Genomic DNA, 6,982 nt, shown 5'->3' on the forward strand with positions numbered 1-6,982 from the left:
CCCAGATACCTGATGCCTTGGCTGCTTTTTTCATTTCAGCTTGTGGGTACAATGAGGAGGGGGTTATTTTAACTGAGGGAGAAGCCAATTTGTCCACTCTCTCTCCCTTCAGCTTGTTCAGTTCCTCCTCCTTTTTCTGCTTCTGTTCAGCCAACGCCCTAACATTTTCTTTCTCCTTTCTCACAGCTTTTTCATGGTTATCTTTAAGAAATGTATCATTCCTTTTCCTAATCTCTGATAATACAATCAACGACCAGCGTGTTTTTTGTAATCCATCAGACATTCTCTGAAATTTTCCCCATGTTTTCTGTATATCAGAAAGATTCCATAAATTATCTTTTCCTGGAAAAATGGCATATTTTTTCAATATCTCTTGGAGACACTCATCTAATTTCAGACTTTTTATTTATGTCATCTGCTAATGTTTTAGTGATTTCCTCAATTGTAATATTAGTCGGGGCTGCAGTCCCCTTTCTTTCTAATGTTGTTTTTTCAATTAAAGACGTCATTTCTTTTCTTCACCTTACTTGTACAAGAATATTATTGCAATTACTACACACGTGTTAACCTGCTATCCAAATAACAAGGACTCCTAGATGAATAACGAAGCTTTGCACTAAACAGTGGCCTATATTAGGACTTTACACATGTGTCACTTACTACTCAGTCTAGTAAGCACTTCCCATCACAACAGGGAAGATTTCACACTACAGATAGTGTACTTGGATACATATCACTCAATTGCATGTACTATCACAACATATAACCTGACCATTGGTTCTTTAAAAGGTGTAGATTCTGACTCACCAACCACTGTCAGAGGATGAGGAAACCTACTCCCAAATGGGTGTGCACTGTCAGCAATCTTCTCTTGATCAACGATGGATGTTTGATGAATTTGATCTCAGAACCCAACCTATCCGGGTCACGGCACCAACTGTTGGCTTATGGCTCTTTTGTAGAATAATAAAGGACCCAAGTCAGGGGGAGAAGTGTTTCTTGTTGTTTATTCACAAAATATAGTGTATATATACAAATATATATAAATATATGTCTGTCTTAGATGTTCTGCCTTCTTCCGATCTCTCTCTTCGTGGTCTTTCCAGATGTCTCTGTGCTTCTCCAAATGTCTTTGTCTTATACAGCATATATATACTAGACAAACCTATAGCACACTGGCTGTCTTCCAATCATATAAGTGCAATGTATGTTCCACCCTCCCTATGTTCCTCGGACCCGTACAGGAATGTATGGACAAAATGTACGGGGATGTGTGGGGTAATGAACACCACATGTCCAACCATTGACCTTTGTGCAGTTTCCATGCAAGGAAAGAAAATGGCACATATTTGCAAAGCAGTACTCTGTGTTGTGTCCTCTGTGTTGTGTCCTCTAAGACATGCTTTCTCAGTCATAAGATGTTTTCTTCCGCCTGAGCCACAAGGAACGCCAACTCTCGCCTCCTTATTGCTCTATGCGCAGCTCTTGTCAGCCTGACTCTTTCCTCAGTATTGCAGCTGCATATACTGGTCCTGCTGCTCATGTCCTCGCTGCAGGACGTCCCGATTAGCATCGTCCGTGTCCCTCAGTGCGTCAAAGAAGTCTGTTTCTTTTCCCCTTTCTTAAGAATAAAAATAACACAAACACACCACAATAAATTAATAATACACAAGCACAGTCAGCATAGCCAATTGTCGCGTCCTGGCTGTGCCCCTAGCCATCTCTGCGCTGGGCTCGGGGCATAGCCAGGACAGGACAGGAGGTGGCCTTTAGCCACCTCTACTCCTTTTTTTGGTTTCCCCAATTGGAGGCAGGTGTTAGTTATTGCCTCCAATTGGGGACCCTATTTAAGTTTAGTTTGTAGGCCCCAAGGCGTGGTTCATTTTTGTTTTGTGTATCCTGTGTAAGGAAGACCCACGTCACTGGTTGCTGCCTTTTTGTTTGTTGGAGTCCTTCTTTCTTTTTTTTGATTAAACATGGATTACCTTCCCTACCTCTACTCTGCGCCTGTGTCCTTTCCATCCCACGACCGTGACAGAATGAACCACCACCAAGAGACACAGCAGAAATGGACGGTAGGGGAACTCCTCGGTTGGCCGGACAGCGACACCGAGGAGGAGGAGAACCCCTACTGTCCTCTGCGGCACACCGGGCCTCCACAGCATCCACCCCGGAGGAGACGTCGACGGAGGAGACGTCGACGGAGGCGACGTAAGCAAACCTCTGTGTGTCCGCCCCAAGAATTTCTTGGCGGGGTGCTGTGGGGGCAGGCGGAGTGGAAGGACGCGGCCGTGCCACCCGTGCTCACGTGTGGGGTAGTCCAGGTGCCCCAGCCCTGCCCGGTGCCAGCTCCTAGGCGTCGGGCAACAACGCCGGTGGGGCCTATGAGGGCTTTCCCTGATGTAGGGAGATGTGAGGACTGGTGGGGCTATCGGGACCCGCCGTACCGGTTCTCGCAGCCAGCGCCCCCCGCTGCCCGGGAGCCGCAGCCAGCGCCGCCAGCGCCCCACGCTGCCCGGGAGCCGCAGCCAGCGCCGCCAGCGCCCCCCGCTGCCCGGGAGCCGCAGCCAGCGCCCCCCGCTGCCCGGGAGCCGCAGCCAGCGCCCCCTGCTGCCCGGGAGCCGCAGCCAGCGCCCCCCGCTGCCCGGGAGCCGCAGCCAGCGCCGCCAGCGCCCCCCGCTGCCTGGGAGCCGCCGCCAGCACCCCCTGCTGCTTGGGAGCCGCAGCCAGCGCTGCCAGCGCCCCCCGCTGCCTGGGAGCCGCAGCCAGCGCCGCCAGCACCCCCTGCTGCTTGGGAGCCGCAGCCAGCGTCCCCCGCTGCCTGGGAGCCGCAGCCAGCGCCGCCAGCGCCGCCAGCGCCCCCCGCTGCCCAGTGGCCGCAGCCGCCAGCTCCTCCCGCTGCCCAGTGGCCGCAGCCGCCAGCTCCTCCCGCTGCCCAGTGGCCGCAGCCGCCAGCTCCTCCCGCTGCCCAGTGGCCGCAGCCGCCAGCTCCTCCCGCTGTCCCGGCTCTCCCTGACCCTCCGCCGGCTCTCCCTGACCCTCCGCCGGCTCTCCCTGACCCTCCGCCGGCTCTCCCTGACCCTCCGCCGGCTTCCCCGTCTCCGGCTCCTTCGCCGGCTCTCCCACAGGGTTCTGACCCTCCGCCGGCTCCCCCGGCTCCTGCTCCTCCACCGGCTCCTATTCCCCCGCCGGCTCCCCCGTCTCCTGCTCCTCCCCCGGCTCCTGCTCCTCCACCGGCTCCTATTCCCCCGCCGGCTCCCCCGTCTCCTGCTCCTCCGCCGGCTCCTGCTCCCCCGCCGGCCGTCAACCCTCCGCCGGCTCCCCCGGCTCCTGCTCCTCCGCCGGCTGCCGACCTGCCGCCGGCTCCTATTCCTCCGCCGGCTCCCCGTCTCCTATTCCTCTGCCGGCTCCTGTTCCTCCACCGGCTCCCCTGTCTCCTATTCCTCCGCCGGCTCCCCCGGCTCCGGACCCTCCGCCGGCTCCCCCGGCTCCTGCTCCTCCACCGGCTCCTATTCCCCCGCCGGCTCCCCCGTCTCCTATTCCTCTGCCGGCTCCTATTCCTCCGCCGGCTCCCCCGGCTCCTACTCCTCCGCCGGCTCTCCCACAGGGTTCTGACCCTCCGCCGGCTCCCCCGGCTCCTGCTCCTCCACCGGCTCCTATTCCCCCGCCGGCTCCCCCGTCTCCTGCTCCTCCCCCGGCTCCTGCTCCTCCACCGGCTCCTATTCCCCCGCCGGCTCCCCCGTCTCCTGCTCCTCCGCCGGCTCCTGCTCCCCCGCCGGCCGTCAACCCTCCGCCGGCTCCCCCGGCTCCTGCTCCTCCGCCGGCTGCCGACCTGCCGCCGGCTCCTATTCCTCCGCCGGCTCCCCGTCTCCTATTCCTCTGCCGGCTCCTGTTCCTCCACCGGCTCCCCTGTCTCCTATTCCTCCGCCGGCTCCCCCGGCTCCGGACCCTCCGCCGGCTCCCCCGGCTCCTGCTCCTCCACCGGCTCCTATTCCCCCGCCGGCTCCCCCGTCTCCTATTCCTCTGCCGGCTCCTATTCCTCCGCCGGCTCCCCCGGCTCCTACTCCTCCGCCGGCTCTTCCGCCGGCTCCGGACCCTCCGCCGGCTCTTCCGCCGGCTCCGGACCCACCGCCGGCTCCCCCGGCTCCTGCTCCTCCGCCGGCTCCTACTCCTCCGCCGGCTCTTCCGCCGGCTCCTGACCCTCCACCGGTTTCCCCGTCTCCTACTCCTCCGCCGGCTCTTCCGCCGGCTCCTGACCCTCCGCCGGTTTCCCCGTCTCTTATTCCTCCACCGGCTCCCCCGGCTCCTGCTCCTCCGCCGGCTGTCGACCCTCCGCCGGCTCCCCCGGCTCCTGCTCCTCCGCTGGCTGTCGACCCTCTGCCGGCTCCCCCGGCTCCTGCTCCTCCGCCGGCTGTCGACCCGCCGCCGGCTCTCCTGCCGGCTCCTGTCCCTCCGCCGGCTCTCCCGTCTCCTGACCCTCTGCCTCCCCGGCCTGCCCCTGCGGCTCCGCCTCCCCGGCCTGTGCCGGCGGCTCCGGGCGCTGAGCCTCCGCCGGTCCGGGTGTGGTCGTCCCGGTCTTGCGGTCGGGAGCCCGCGCCTTTGGGGGGGGGTACTGTCACGTCCTGGCTGTGCCCCTAGCCATCTCTGCGCTGGGCTCGGGGCATAGCCAGGACAGGACAGGAGGTGGCCTTTAGCCACCTCTACTCCTTTTTTTGGTTTCCCCAATTGGAGGCAGGTGTTAGTTATTGCCTCCAATTGGGGACCCTATTTAAGTTTAGTTTGTAGGCCCCAAGGTGTGGTTCATTTTTGTTTTGTGTATCCTGTGTAAGGAAGACCCACGTCACTGGTTGCTGCCTTTTTGTTTGTTGGAGTCCTTCTTTCTTTTTTTTGATTAAACATGGATTACCTTCCCTACCTCTACTCTGCGCCTGTGTCCTTTCCATCCCACGACCGTGACACCAATATCTTATTATACCGAGTAATCATTTGATCAAACTGTCAATGTTTAGTAATTATTAGAAATACAAATGTTACTAGCATGTCATTAATTATCATTTCTGAAATGTCAGTAGAAATTTTACTATTTTCAGCAAGTTGGTTAGCGACGTGGCAAAAAAATACGACCCCTATTATCGGCCACCATCCTCTATTATCGGCTGCCTTACTATTATGTTCAATAATTTTTTATTTCCTCTTTATTTGTTACAAATGCCTGCTCACAGTTTCACTTACGTGTTTACTAGAATGTTTTAGTTATCTTTCATGCCATCAGTTCTGGTGAAGAAGGAAAAAAAGACAGATCCCTGATAATAGCCTACATGATGATGTCTGGTCTGTCGCAAATTTCACGATTTATATAATATATTTTGTAAGTATTTACCTCCATACATCCCTATAAAAAATAGGGGGTCGCCGATAATAGGGGGACGTAAGCTAGGCTAACATGATGTGCCTGTAGCAAACGTTAGAGGAACAATAGCTTGACAATAAGCAACATGACTAGAATAGAAATCATCAAAAACATAACGTTATAGCATTTAACATGCATCATGTGAAACATTATGTGATTTACCTTAAACTGACTGGTTATCCGGTTTCTGCGTCTTCCACCATGGCTTCCAACAACGCAGCAGCCGAGTCAGTCGTTGCCACAGTGCCAGAGAAGGCCGGCCTGTGACCCAGCAACACATTTAGAAAGTCAAACCACTTGCACCGCCAGTCAGAACCACTTCAGTTATTGTGATCCTCGATCTTCTTGTAATTTTGTTTTCATTTTTTAAGCTTCTCCTGGCACTGTTACCCGGTGTGAACATTTTTCAGCTAATTTAACTTGGTCCTCGCCAAAAAGGATGCAACAACTCAAAAAGATGCAATAACTCAGGAGTTTTGGATTCAAATCAGACTTTTAATGAGCACTCATAAAAGCCGAGTTGACCTGCAGGAACAACTGTCTTGTCAACTCGGCACACACATCTTTATACAGTGATATCTTGCATATCCTTCCTGGCCATCCCCCTATGCTAATTCTTGTGTTACTTGCCCATTATACCTGATTTATCCATGTATTTGTCATTACATTTGAGTACCTTTTATTAATGTGCATTTATGATCCATGATTCGGTGATGATTATATTCATGCATATACATTCATAAAGTGTGAGTTCAGGGTTTCAGAAACATCCTATAGATATACCTCTTCTTATATTTCTCATATTCTATATATTCCCCCCTTTGGGGCTTCCCCAAGCCCCATAATCTAGAACTGGGAATGGAGGGGAACTCAGTCTAAGCAAGAAGAGCTGAAATCAGCTCCATCAACTAAAACAATCCCCTCTGTCAATCATCATCCCAGAGGGTCAGGAAGCCAAACCTCTTCCTCCCTGTGGACTGAGAGGAAGTAAAAGACCTCCCGCCCCTTTCGATCAATCAATCAAATATGAGTGTAAGCATGTGCTATGGTTTTCTTGAAGCCTTGCAATAGTGTGGTCTTCAAATGATTATGAATAAAAATGGTGTACATGATATTTGGCAAAGAACAACACATAAATCACTCATAATCAGGAACATACAAGGGATATAAGAACAAAAGTAATAAAACCATCAACTCCAACTGTGAGTATCCCCGTACTAAGTTGGCTACCAGCCACTTAGGTGTCCTTAACCTTCTTTAAACTGGAGCACAATCTTTCTCAGCACAATATAGACACAATATAGACACAATATTGACATAATGCACAATCATAAGGTTCTGGATAATGATCATGACCATCCAAAAATACTTTTCCATAGATTTTCCGTCAATATCCCTTACTACAATATCGGCACCATGCTCCTCTATATGGGCAGGGGTAATGTTTTAGGCCTAGTCAGGCCTGAAGCTCCATTTCCTCATAGCCCCGGTTAACCACGTTCATCACAGAATCGTCACACATGTTGCTGTTCATAACTGGCACCACCACTGCAATGTTACCTGCTGACATAG

Source organism: Esox lucius, chromosome 10 (assembly GCF_011004845.1).
Source record: "Esox lucius isolate fEsoLuc1 chromosome 10, fEsoLuc1.pri, whole genome shotgun sequence".
Classification (NCBI taxonomy): Eukaryota; Metazoa; Chordata; class Actinopteri; order Esociformes; family Esocidae; genus Esox; species Esox lucius.